General features: G+C 39.9%; 1 protein-coding gene across 1 annotated transcript in view; it reads left to right on the top strand.

Moving 5' to 3' along the window:
* Positions 1-1,722: 1,722 nt before the first annotated feature.
* The window catches only part of LOC128840710 (gamma-aminobutyric acid receptor subunit pi-like), a 63,325-nt gene continuing 52,211 nt past the window's right edge, over positions 1,723-12,836 (top strand). Inside the window, exon 1 of the mRNA XM_054035058.1 lies at positions 1,723-1,902. The gene's annotated coding sequence lies outside the window, so the exon portion shown is untranslated. The remainder of the gene's footprint in view (positions 1,903-12,836) is intronic.

Raw genomic sequence — 12,836 nt, 5'->3', positions numbered from 1 at the left:
GTTGTCATCATCTTGGCCCACAGGTAGCAATTTCTGAGAGTTGAAAATGAACAGTCAGGATTTTTTCTCTCACCTTATCTCGTCATCTTGGTTCAAAGGTATTAAATTCTGACTGGTGAGAATGAGCCCTGTCAAAAATCTGCTTCCCCAACCTTTCCTTATCCCCTGGAACAACTATAGCACATTCTGATAGATAGTGGAGATCATGTCAGAAATTGCTTCCCTCCACCTTTCCTTAGCCCCAGACAGTTTCTGATGGCTGACTTTAAACCCTGTCAGAAATTGATTATGCTTTCCTGTCCTTAGTCCTGGTCCAGTGGATGAAATTTCTGATGGAAAAAAGAAAAACTCCAGAAATGGTTCCCCCATTTGTCTTTCCTCTTGTTCTGTAGCGAGCAGTGCTCACAGGCAGCAAGCAGTACTCCAGTATGTTTGTAAGGGTTATAGAAACATTTTTTTTTGTATTGGCAAAACAACCATTTCCCCCTAATTTAATTCTCAGAAACATTTGAATGGTTTTAACTGAAATTTTCCAGAAAATTGTAGCGTGAGGCAGAGAGCATGCATGGAAAGTTTCAGCCCAACTGGCCCTGGCTTGAAAAAATAGAGCATTACTGAAAACAGGGGCTCTAAACAGAAAAAGTTAGGCAAACAATTTTAGGGCCTGCTACTGTTCCCCCTATGGTAATACAAGCTCTTGAAATGTATTCCTCTTTGGAAGAAATTCTTTCTGCTTTTCATGTGAACAGAACATAATTTCCCCGAAAATCATGATAAAGGTTACAGTGTTGTTGTAGCTGTGTTGGTCCCAGATATTAGAGACAAGGTGGGTGAGGTAACATCTTTTGTTGGCCCAACTTCTGTTGGTGAAAGAGGCAAGCTTTGGAGTGAAGAAGAGCTCTGTCTCTCTTTCACCAGTACAAGTTGGGCCAATAAAAGATATTACCTCATTATGAAGTTCAAACACACATTTATTAATTCAAACTAAAGGAACATTTCTGAAGAAAAATATCCCCCCAGCCTACCCCCCCCCCCCAAAACTAGATTTCATGGACCACACGGGGTACATGTGGCTAAAGCCATGAACAAGGAATGGTCACTTTGCTCAGATTAACTAAACTCTTATTGATGGCTTTAGCTTGGAGACACACACTGTAAAGGGGCTGTTGGTCAGGGAGGGACTTTGTGCTTTATGCCAGAAACGGGCCCCCTGCCCCCCTTCATCCTTCTGCCAGTGCCTTCAACCAGACAATTAGGACTCCCCCCAGTCCCAACCCCCTGTTCCACGGGCAGGGAACTCCTTCAATCACCACAAGCATGTCTCCCAGTGCTTAGCCGGGCTCAGGGCGTAGGGGCAGGTCAATGAATCAAGTCTCCCTCCGGCCGCGGGCAGCAGCTTCACTGTAAGCATCACCGATCACTTCGGCGTTCTCAGTAACAGGCAGGGAGGAAAATCCGACGGGGAGGAGAATCTAGCGGTACACCTGCAATTTTACCCCGAGCCCGGACTTCCCTTCTCCAGCCATTCACACCACTCCTCTCCTGTCTCCAGCAAATCCAGGCTCCCTCCAAATCCGCGGACTGTTCCTGCAGTAGAGATGGGTCGCAGCAGATGGAAGCTGTGCAGTCAGACCATGAGCCCCCGCCCCCTCTCCCATGCCTTTCCCGTAGCCATCTCCATCTCCCTCTCTCTCCAAACACGCTCAATAAGGCGCTCGCGAGTAAGGCTCCCCCACACACTAACCCGAGTGCACTACTCCAGCAAAGAAGAGCATCCATGATTCCTGATCCCTGAACTCATCCTAGGTCTGCAAAGCCGGATTAGAGGTGACCAGCAGGCAGCATTATCTTCTCTCCTTCCAACACAAAGGAAGAACTATGTGCAAAATCTTTTTCATATAGGTAAGTTTGGAGCCTTTCTATAAAGGCACAACTTTATTTCCAGGAGCTTTACAAGATACTCAAGTACCTGGATCCAGAAGTGCCCCGTCTCCTTTTTTTCTTCAGCTAAATTAAACATTCTTAATATTTCTATTTACTCATCTTTTATGTTAGTTTTTTTCCCTGGGGAATTATTATTTATGAAGATATGAAAAAGTCAAATTAGAGGAAGTTCTTTTTAAAAAGTAAGATTTGCTTATGAAAACTGAACTAGCATATACAGGATACTGCTCCAAGAAAGATATTTGGAAAGCCAACCTCCTATCCCTCCCCAAATCTGTCATTTTGAAAATTTACTTTAAACATAGATATATAAATTTTCTGTGACTTTGTTTGAAAAATATATAATATAACTGGTGAAAATATGCAGCATTCAATTAGAACATTGGAAGGTATTTATTAAAAGAACTGTTGCACTTTTAGCCACTGGAAACTTATGGAAGAAAATGTAAATATCTATATTTTTATTTCACTAGCAATCTTTTTCTACTTATGCACAGTATATGTTATTTATTCCTATTTTAAAGGTCAGCTTTAACTATGTATACAAGTTGCAGAGGCTGCCTTTTCCATCATTACAAAACTGTAGCCAATTCTAATGAATCTCCCAAAATCTAAAGATCACAGCCACATTGTTATAAAACTTAAAATACTTAAAATCCTGGAACATGCTACCACACTGATCTGAATTAAAGCAAACTAATGTGATCTGTACTAATGAAAATGATGAAATATTCATTTTATTCCATAAAAACAACATGTACTTTCATAGCCCTGTGTTGCAGTCCTCACTCAGACAAAACTCCCAATGATTTTATTAAGAGCTCAATTCTGCATTCCTTAATGATGTGAGTAGCCATTTTAGCTTCAATTGGACTGACTAGTCATGTCAGTTGGACATGGAAAACTGAGCCTCAGTGCAAAGGTTCTATCTCAACTTTCTTTTTCAGAATGTTCAAGTTTCTAGGTCTACATGTTTATTCAGGAATATGTCTTCAAGAATTGTACCTCAATATGACTTGCTTAAAGTACACTAATGTATATTACTGACTTCTTGGATGCTATACATTACCTGCATTTGTGTCTGTAAATTTGTTCAGGATGCAAGAACTGATTTTACAATGAAAGTGACTCTGAGCTGTTTTATTATAGAACCAGTTTATGAACCCTGATTTCACACTTTTTTAAAATTTAAAAGCCTTTGTATTGCTTACAAGGAACTATTTTATGCTAATTTTTCTGGCTAAAACATATATTTTAAGGGACCTCTCACAGATTATGGACTCAGGCAAAACTTTTACTGAAGTCAATAGAAATTTTGATTGAGCCAGGAATGTAGGCTGGACTTTCAATGAGTTAATTTTGGACAGACAGGAAGTTATTTATTAACACTAAAGTTCCAAGCAAAGTCATGCTTTTTCTGTGCAGTCTTAAACTATTGTTTCTCAAATATGTTAACTGAAAGAATCTATTGATCCAGTTCACAATTAATGATAGATGAAATGATATAAAATCTTTAAAATTCAAAGTAAAATAATTTTTGCCTAAATTAACAAAACAGTTTTATGCTGTGACTCTGGGAAGCATACACCAGAGTATACAACCCAGTGGGAAGGAAGATAGAGGTGCCTTTAAACCTTCTCTGCTCTGCATGGACTTTTGGTCAGTTGGTGGTGGTGGTAGTGGGACTGGTGTGGTCCCTGGCATAAATTATAGCAGCCACAGGGGAACTCTAATATATGGCAGCCTCCCAAAGCTCATTGTGAAGCATGGAGCAGCCTAGAATTGCTATAGCACTTCAATAAACCAAATAAATACCCCTTCTGCCCTGTCTCTATCACTAGCGAGGGCAGCATTGAGCTGATTAAATCGACCCTACATTGCTTCTGCAGTGCGGGAATTCTCCCCAGCCACGTGCACTGTCTTTATGGCCCAAATATGCTGCTGACTGGCATATGGAAGTTGGGGGCATGTGGAGGGAGACTCTTTCCCCAGGATTATGAACTATGCTTCTGTTAATTTCCATGGGAAACAACAATTAACACTTGCACCCGAAAGGCATGATTTTGCTTGTAATAGCAAATCTAATAATTACCCTCTTGTCAGCCTGAACCAGCAAACATTCTGAGCATTTTAACCATTTATTAATTATTATTAATTATTTCTAGTTTGATAGTGCTCAGATGCCCCAGTCAGGATTTTGGCCCTATTGTGCTATGTGCTGTAGAAGCATTGAAAGCCACAGTCAATGGCCCAAAGAGATTTCCATCTAAAGGCCAATCCTGCAGTTTGTAAGGGTGAACCCTTCCACCAGCACAGAAGTCACATAGGGGTCCAACTGCACGGATAGCAGAACTGGGTCTTAAAGAACAACAGGCAGGATGGAGGTTAGGGATATAATTAAAACATGTAAAATATCTAGTTATGCCTGCATTAAATACATATTTAAATACACTATATTTAAAAACAAACAAAAATAATGAAATGAAAAATCAACTAAATATAAGAGATCCAACCCACCAACCCTTAATTAAATGGATAATTACCAGTAGGCATCATGGGAGAAATGAGTCTTGAGGACTATGATTTTATGTACTGGACTTTTGGGTGAATAATTAATGTGAATCTATTCTGTGAATAACAATCTACCACAATAGATTATTAGAAAGCAGTTCATTGTGAACTTTTGACATTCACATGTGGAGTTATTCTGATAGGACATGTGTCACCTGACATTTTTCTGTCCCTAATTTCATAAGAGTAACTCTTTTTGGGTTTCCATCTCAAGTACTAGTGATTACAAATGTGAAATTCACTTTCCATGAATGTCCTAAAATATTTGATTAAAATTTGCTGTTCCAGCAAACATTCTGTCAGTAAACTTATTTCCTGAACTATTCCTGGAAGGTAAACACAAAAGATGTCTGAATCCATTTAAAATTAAAAATGAATATTTGAGAAAAATGTGTACCGTATTCAGCCAGCGCTGATTCTGAATTAAATTTAATGTGTCACCTTCACCTTTATTGATTTTTGGAAGAAAAAAAAAAGAACAATGGCGTGTACAACGGAAAAGTATATGGGCCCAAAATCTATTTTAGTGTAAGTCTATACTGCAATCATAGGGTGTCAAGAAGACATAGCTAGATTAAAGTTTGGGTATCTCTGGTATCGGAGAAGTGAAGTTGCAGCACATGCGCACCATACAAGTCTACCTGGAACACTTAGAAATTACTTGCGAGGGCTAGCTCACACTGAAGCATGTGTTGCTGTGGCTAGCTTAAAACTGGCTAGTTTAAAGTCAGCCATAGGCAACTGCTATTGATTTCTATGGAAGTTGCCTGTGGACAGAATTTAGCGCACACTATTTAGAATATGACAGCACTGAATTACTCCATTTTGCTATTTACAACACTCCTCCCCCTCCCATTATTGTGGAAATGAACTGTATACATGCACATAAAACAATACAAGTAAGGAGGTTGGAATCCCATATATTACTTCATAGAAATATCATCTCTAATACTTAATGTATCCAGAAGATAAATCATTGCATTGGCCAATCAGTTATGGAACACATTAGAATATTCCAACCTGTCAACTTGCTATGGACCAAATGTGTTGGATTTGTTTTTACAATTTCAGATAAAGACTCAAAATAGAAAAGCATAATAACAAATATAGGAGAAAATATCCCATAGAATGGGGTAAGATTAATTAATTTTACATATTTTAGAACCTTAGCATTTATGAAGTTAACAATGTACAGCATGCAGTGACATAACACCAGATGATTTAAGTGTGAATCAAATGTGAACGTGGGTTCAAAATATGTGATGTATTTAGTAATTAGATAGAAATGAAATGTATGAACATCCTACTCCTTTATGTACTACTTGATAAATTTATGGAGGGGCTGGTATGATGAGACTGCCCACAATGGCATGTAGCTGATCTGCAACTGCTAGCAGCAAATATCTCCAATGGCTGGTGACAGGAGACCAGATGGGGAGGACTCTGAGTTACTACAGAGAATTCTTTCCCAGGTGTCTGGTTGCTGGGTCTTGTCTACATGCTCATGGTCTAACTGAATGCCATATTTGGGGTCGGGAAGAAATTTTCCCCTGGTCAGATTGGCAGAAACCCTGGGGTTTTTTTTTTTGCCTTCCTCTGCAGCATGGGGCATGGGTCACTTGCAGGTTTAAACAAGTATAAATGGTGGATTCTCTGTAACTTGAAGTCTTTAAATCATGATCTGAGGACTTCAGTATCTTAGCCAAAGGTTAGGAGTCTATTACAGGCAGGGGTGCCAGAACAGGAGGGGCAGGTGGCCATGGCGCCCCCCCCTTTTAACCAGCCATAAGGATGAGCAATGGGGGAGAGGCAGGGGTCTTGGAGGAAAGGGGAGGCATGGGGCGGGAGGAGGGGTGGTGCGGAGGGTGGGGCCATGGTTTGTTCAGGCACTGGTGGCCCCCCCCACTGATAGGAAGCTTCTGCTGACCCTGATTACAGGAGTGGGTAGGTGAGGTTTTATGGCCTGCAATGTGCAGGAGGTCAGTCTAGATGATCATGATAGACTTTAAGGTCAGAAGGGACTATGAGTCTACTTTTGAGGACAGCACTGGAAGGATTGGCATAATCCAAAATGACAATGACAATCATTTCTGGGAGGCTGGGAAGTCCAAATCTTTCACCTAGGTTCAGGCCACCAAACGTCTGTTTTGGCGATACAGGGATGAGGCATGTTAACTGTTTATCCATGGAGAAATTGGAATATGTTAGTATGAGTCATTGTTACACAGGGTGAACTCCTGGCTGCATTTGGCAAAACAGCTTAGACCTCAGTGGGGCCAGGATTTCATTCACAAAATTGGAATACTGTTTTTTTTATTATCCAAATGTATTTACTTTTCAATTTAAAATAGCATCATGTTTAAAAAACATAAGCCTAAAGGGCCAACAGGATTTCAAAATTTGTTGATACTTGTGCCCAAGACTATTCATGTTGTGGAAGAAATTTCATCTCACTCCCTGGAAATGAAAAAAGCTGCTTTTCATAAATCTTTCATATTACGTAACTCCACAATCCCCTCAACACTGCCTCTTTAGTTTCAAACACTTTGCAGCCTGAAGCAGAGCCATGTCAAATTCAAGCACTCTGTTCATAATCAGAACTAACGTTTATGATTTACAAAAGTCACCAAGAGACTATTTAGTCTAATATGTTAAAGTCTATAGTCTTTAAAGGATATCTAAAATAACTTTTCAGTTTAAGATCTATATAAGTATTTTAGGCTAGCTTAAAAAAACCCTAAATATTAAGATAAACCCACCCAACCAACCTATGTTAAGGAAACATTTAGGCTGCTTGCTTAAGAACTCAAAAATCAGGAATGCCAATATTAGGGTTGCACCCAAACAAACCTTATGTATTATAATACAGTCTTCACTCCTTCCCCAACTATGCAGCTAAGGTGAAGTTCTGGCATGGCATCTTTCTAGAATTTTTCCAAAGCACACAGTAGCTCTCCCTAACCCCTTTCTACCTTAAAAGGTCTGCAGGGATCAAGCCTAGTACCCAGTGGAGTCTACTTCCGCCTAAGTGCACATCAGTACTCTCTTGAGCAGTAAATTAGCCATGTATGAATGTCTATTTCACCTTCTTAAAATACACGCTTTGTGTGTTAGCAAAACTAAGCACTGTGCGATTATCACAAGTTTTGCCCAAACAGTTGAAGACATAAATACAGTTGTTTCCTTGTTAATTTTCAAATTTCTAATCCCAGCTGTAGGAGTGAGGTTTTTATAATCAGAAATGTATATTCTTTTCCATTCCCACCATATGCAAAAATGGCTGAACTATTTCTGCTCAATCTTTTCAAAAAACTTCATCTTTGGGCAGACTCCAAGCTGGGAAAATTTCATTCTGAAAAATGAAAATTTCAGAGTTATGAGCAACTATAACCAGGGCATTGGGATAGAAAACATTATGTAATTAAACTAAAGCTCACAGCATCTCTCCCATAATAATGCACAGATGGACATGTAAAAAGTGTTTAAAAGCTTGCAAGTTTTATGTAAGATAAGGTTCTCTCAGTATTTGCTAGTAGCTCCCTTTACTGAAGGCCTCATGTACTGTGTGGCAAGATTTCTGAATTCTGTAGCAACCTGGTGAATCATGGATACCCTGGGCAGAGCCTATATTCTTCACTATGGGTAAAATTCATCCCAGTATGGAAAATCAGCACAAGGGGCCATGCACTACTTGAGTCCCATGTAGGGACTATTTTGACCTCCATACATAGAGGTAAAATATATGGATACATCATAGGAAATACCTTGAATACTACAAATACGGAGAAAGAAGAACAGGAGTACTTGTGGCACCTTAGAGACTAACAAATTTATTAGAGCATAAGCTTTCGTGGACTACAGCCCACTTCTTCGGATGCATATAGAATGGAACATATAATGAGGAGATATATATACACACATACAGAGAGCATAAACAGGTGGGAGTTGTCTTACCAACTCTGAGAGGCCAATTAATTAAGAGGAAAAAAAAAAAAAAAAAAAAAAAAACTTTTGAAGTGATAATCAAGCTAGCCGAGTACAGACAGTGTGATAAGAAGTGTGAGAGTACTTACAAGGGGAGATAGTCAACGTTTGTAATGGCTCAGCCATTCCCAGTCCTTATTCAAACCGGAGTTGATTGTGTCTAGTTTGCATATCAATTCTAGCTCTGTAGTCTCTCTTTGGAGTCTGTTTTTGAAGTTTTTCTGTTGTAATATAGCCACCCGCAGGTCTGTCACTGAATGACCAGACAGGTTAAAGTGTTCTCCCACTGGTTTTTGAGTATTTTGATTCCTGATGTCAGATTTGTGTCCATTAATTCTTTTGCGTAGAGACTGTCCGGTTTGGCCAATGTACATGGCAGAGGGGCATTGCTGGCACATGATGGCATAGATCACATTGGTAGATGTGCAGGTGAACGAGCCCCTGATGGTATGGCTGATGTGATTAGGTCCTATGATGATGTCACTTGAATAGATATGTGGACAGAGTTGGCATCGGGGTTTGTTACAAGGATAGGTTCCTGGGTTAGTGGTTTTGTTCAGTGATGTGTGGTTGCTGGTGAGTATTTGCTTTAGGTTGGGGGGTTGTCTGTAAGCGAGGACAGGTCTGTCTCCCAAGATCTGTGAGAGTAAAGGATCATCTTTCAGGATAGGTTGTAGATCTCTGATGATGCGCTGGAGAGGTTTTAGTTGGGGGCTGAAGGTGACAGCTAGTGGTGTTCTGTTATTTTCTTTGTTGGGCCTGTCTTGTAGGAGGTGACTTCTGGGTACTCGTCTGGCTCTGTCAATCTGTTTTTTCACTTCAGCAGGTGGGAGAACACTTTAACCTGTCTGGTCATTCAGTGACAGACCTGCGGGTGGCTATATTACAACAGAAAAACTTCAAAAACAGACTCCAAAGAGAGACTACAGAGCTAGAATTGATATGCAAACTAGACACAATCAACTCCGGTTTGAATAAGGACTGGGAATGGCTGAGCCATTACAAACGTTGACTATCTCCCCTTGTAAGTACTCTCACACTTCTTATCACACTGTCTGTACTCGGCTAGCTTGATTATCACTTCAAAAGTTGTTTTTTTTTTTTTTTTTTTTTTTTTTTTTTCCTCTTAATTAATTGGCCTCTCAGAGTTGGTAAGACAACTCCCACCTGTTTATGCTCTCTGTATGTGTGTATATATATCTCCTCATTATATGTTCCATTCTATATGCATCCGAAGAAGTGGGCTGTAGTCCACGAAAGCTTATGCTCTAATAAATTTGTTAGTCTCTAAGGTGCCACAAGTACTCCTGTTCTTCTTTTTGCGGATACAGACTAACACGGCTGTTACTCTGAAACTTACAAATACGGAGGTATCTAACTGCAGATACTTATTTATCCAGCGCAATTGGTGATTTTAAGGAGACAGTTATACATTTCATATTCTTAGCACTTCTATGTAATGTTCCAACTTAATACACATAAATAGATTTTATGGTGTTGCCTGGTAGTGACACCATATTTAGGGTTGTGTTATAAAATGGACTTTAAATGATGGATGTATTCCTGGTTTTTCTCTAAAAACGGATGGCCTATCAATGTGAAATTTCACAGTGACCTTTGAATTTTCTATTCAGTTTTTTCCAGTTTCTCTTTATAAGTTTTTAATAAGAAGTCTTTGAAACTCTTGCAATTTTTGTTCTTGACAGTCTGACCTTTCATTGTTGACTGATATCTTTTAAAAAACATTGTTTCTCTACACAACATGTGAGACACCAGTGTATCTTGTGTAGATCTGATGTAATATATAGGGTTTTTTTTGGGGGGGGGGGGAAATGGATTTCATTTGTATCTGTTATTCATCATAGCTGAAAGTTTATGCACCAGCAGCTGCTATACTTTTCTTTCAGATGTTATACTACAGAGGTTTGATGTGCAATACCTGGCATAACCTACCACCATTGTTTAATCATTTAAAAAAAACCTAGGAAATTAATATACAAAAAACTTTATTGTGAAGAAGTTATGGTTGTTAGATACACAACATACCTGACATAATCCCATAAAAGCAAGGGCATGAAAAGTTAAGCCACCTACCTGTATATATCCTCTTGTCCTCCATCCATAGGCACACAGCCTAACTGTACAATACACCACAGATGGCACACCTTGACCTTTCCTCTGGCCCCTAAGTATCCAGCCTTCCATCACTACCTTTAACAAATCAAACCCTCCTATCCTACCACACCAAACATCCACAATTTTATTGGGAGAAGTTAGTTTGGTAAATGGGTGTGTTTACAACAGCAGGTTAAAGGGAGCAGAAATAAGGTTGAGATGTCTGGTCTGTGCTATGGCAGTTGTGATCATGTTAAGGATTGTCTGTGGGTAGATGAGCAGAGCTTATGTATCATAACATGGTTTAACCTTTCATTGCCCTGCTTTTGTCAGGTTGTGTTAGGTAAGCTATGCTTATGGCAACCCTAAGTCTGCGTCACAACAAAGCTTTTTAAATATCTAGAATATTTTTGAGGAAAACAGTAGTAAAATATTTACCAGCTGCATAAAAAGGTTACTACAATTGTGACAGGAAGATGAGGGAATTATGTCAGTCAAGAAAAATGTTTTATGAGAAGGGCATAAAAAATTATTTAAAAAAAAGTCATTTTAAAATAAATTCAAATAGAAAATTGGTAAAATTTGGTTGGAGTTTTCTGCAATGTCATACATGCCATATTAGATTTTTTTTTAATAGAAAAGTGCATCTGAGTGTATGTAGTAATCGATTGCTTGATTTTGTAAACTAATGCCAGATATTTTAAAGAACAGAACTAACTCAGCTAATGGTATTAGTCTAATTCCTAAAAAATATCACTACCTTTGGCAACTTGTTGGCAGTCTCAGTAGCAAGGGTAAGCATCAGCTACTTTCTCTGGACTTCTGAGTACTAATATTTAGCTCTTATATAGCACTTTCTTGTGTGCCCCAGCAGCCTTTGCATGGTGCCTGTCTTTTACAGACAAGAATCACAAATGCTGCCAGTGCTTAGAAGTAGCCCGAGTGACATGCCAAGGACTAAATTGTCAGCCAAATGAGGGAATAAGCTGCGACTCATAACAGAATGCAGACATGTTTTGGTCCACTTTCATCAATCGCTTGTATTCAGAGACTGAATCAGTCAATCAGACTTGGAGTATAGTTGCCTGACAGGTTTTCTCCTCCTCTATTTGCCCCACTCAAAAAAAAAAAAAAAAAATCCCCACAGTGGCAAGAGGATTTTCTGGTTTTCATTCCAGCCCTTCCTATCTGCAGTTTATGGAAAATACATTTAATTATCCGCCCCCCATTTCCCTCCTTTCATCTTCCTTCTAGTTCCTAGGGGTTCACAAACAAGTGAAGGAACTAGGGAGGTTGCAAGCAGTCAAGTTAGAAGATAGCTATTTAATTATATTGCATAATTATATAAAAATGAGTGAAATATACATCAGTGAGTATGGGTTGCATAGTGGTCTAATTTTGTGTAGCTTCATGTGAGACCTTTCTTGATAGTGAGCAAAAGTCTCTGATTTTTCCCCTCAGGGTCTCCCTGTGCGGTAGCAGTAAGTATAGGGGAGTCAGGAAGCTATCTTTCACATAACTCAGAAGCAAGGGCAACCAGAGGTAGCCCAGGGTTCTAGAGAAGCCAATGGGGAGGTTAATGAAGGGAAGCAGAAGCTGCTGGGAGGGGGTTTAGTATGGGAATAGGGATTGGGCAGGACAGAGGAGAGCCTGAAGGATTGTTGGTGGACTAGTGGAATCCTGGGGACTGCAGGGTTGCTGGAAATATGAGGGAATCTGTTGCAGCCTTCCTTATTCTGCCCCACTCTCCATTAGCCTCCCCACTCCTGACCCTGATTTTGTCTCCTGCACTCTGCTATCCCTTCACCTTCCCCCCCCCCACACACATTTTTACTACCAGGCGCTGTTACTGGCACTACTTCCTCCTCCCTGGGTCTGATACCAGCTGGGGAGAAGAATGAGGAGAGACAGAGATCACTTGATAGCAAAAACCTGATTCCAGAGCACATCCCACCACCTGGGAAGAGGACCTGCTAATGCCTAGTTGAATGCATGAGATGGCAGCTGAGATGCAGACAGGTGTGATAGGGCTTGTGACAGTGTGACTGTCACACATAATATCTGATGCTTGGCATCCCTTTGCGTTGTTCATTGGGGATTGGGCAGTCACAGGAAGGGGTGAAAGTTGGAGAGGAACCCATACATCTTACTGTACATAGGGCTTCACAAAATGTGGGACTAGTCATGCTTCATTGGTTTCTTGGTTGAATTTCTAGCTACCC

Source organism: Malaclemys terrapin, chromosome 7 (genome assembly GCF_027887155.1).
Source record: "Malaclemys terrapin pileata isolate rMalTer1 chromosome 7, rMalTer1.hap1, whole genome shotgun sequence".
In the NCBI taxonomy this organism is placed as follows: Eukaryota; Metazoa; Chordata; order Testudines; family Emydidae; genus Malaclemys; species Malaclemys terrapin.
The sequence above is the reverse complement of the archived record's forward strand: the minus strand, read 5'-3'. Positions and strand labels throughout refer to the sequence as shown.